Source organism: Arachis ipaensis, chromosome B08, assembly GCF_000816755.2.
Source record: "Arachis ipaensis cultivar K30076 chromosome B08, Araip1.1, whole genome shotgun sequence".
Lineage (NCBI taxonomy): Eukaryota > Viridiplantae > Streptophyta > Magnoliopsida > Fabales > Fabaceae > Arachis > Arachis ipaensis.
Genome location: NC_029792.2, coordinates 27,036,407 through 27,038,003, shown reverse-complemented (window position 1 = coordinate 27,038,003; position 1,597 = coordinate 27,036,407).

Below are 1,597 nucleotides of genomic sequence, written 5' to 3'. Positions count from 1 at the left end.
CATCACCGAAGTGCTTACGTGGCGTCATTTCGCCATGCTGGATGGCTCCAATGGCTAGCTTAGCTAGCACGTTTCCAATTTATACCCACATTAGTCTCTCTCTATATTTAACCCTAAATTCCAAAATCCAAATTCCTAATCTTCTTGCAGGAGGAAGCTCTCCTGCCATGCTTCCATTGCCCTTGGCCGTCTTTGTGAGCCTTACTATTACCTAAACTAGACAGAGTTGCGAAACGTTTTCTTAATTTAGCTGGCTCAGCACTCGAGTCCCTTGCTGCAAGTTGTCCATGGCCTTGCATGCCAATTGTGGGTTCCTTGTGGACACAAAAGGCAAAATGTTACATGCCAATTTTCCATTTATGTGGAGGGATTTGCTCTGTAGCTCCCAGAATTCTCTATTTACATGTCTATCGATCAGTTAGAGATGTCATATTCCTGACTGAAGAGATTCTCTCAATCTTGATGCATTCGGTGAGGAAAATTGTATCTAATGGCCTTCCAAAGAAAAAATTGGAAAAGTTGAAAGTAACCAAAAGTGGCACAAAATATGGACAGGTTTCACTTGCTGCATCAATGACCTAGGTGAAGCTTGCAGCTTCCCTAGTAGCTTCTCTAGTGTGGTTATCAGGAGGGTTAATGCTGGTTCAACTACTAATGAAAGAAACTCTTCCTTCATGGTTTATATCTGTTCACCGATCTCAAATGAAATAGAAATCATATGGAATAGTTGCAATGCTTGGTGGATATGCACTTGCTTGCTTTGTAGTACTTTGCGGGGCTTTTGTCTGGGGGGTTGATTCATCTTCATCTACTTCAAAGCGACGTCCACATATATTAGGCATTCACATAGAGTTTCTGGCAAGTGCAGTTGATGGTAAGATATCGCTCAGGTGTGATTCAGCTACTTGACGAGCTTATGTGTCTGGGTTTGTCATTCAGCTACTGGGAGCTGTTGGCGAAGAAGATTAGGGATTTGGATTTTGGAATTTGGGGTTAAATGTAGAGGGAAAGACCAATATGGGTATAAATTGAAAACGTGCTAGTTAAACTAGTCGTTGGAGCCATTCAACGTGGCAAAACGACGCCACATAAGTGTTCCGGTAATGACTCATCACCAGAAATATCTCAGGGACCACTATGAGTACTCGAAACTCTATCTGGAGGACCAATATGAAAAAATTGCGATATTGAGAACTACATTGAGTATTCTCGCAAATCTCAGGGACTATTTTGGGAATTTACTCGTCGAATATGACACTCATCAATACTCATTTGATCACCCGTCCTGTGTCCAACCATGTCTTAATAAGAAATAAATTATTTTCCAATACACTTGGACTAAATTATTTTTCAGACAACTTGGATACACCTAAATACCATTACGTGTCAACGTATCCAACTTTATTCTTAACATGTATTCTTGAAATGAGTTTAGAAATAATATATATTATTATTTATTAAAAAATATTTTAAATACTTTATATAATTAAAAAATATTAAAAATTATCAAAAAAATTATTTTATATCAATAAAATATTAAAATATCATTGTAATTTATCTAAAAAATACTTTATATTTTATATATACCTTGTCTTTG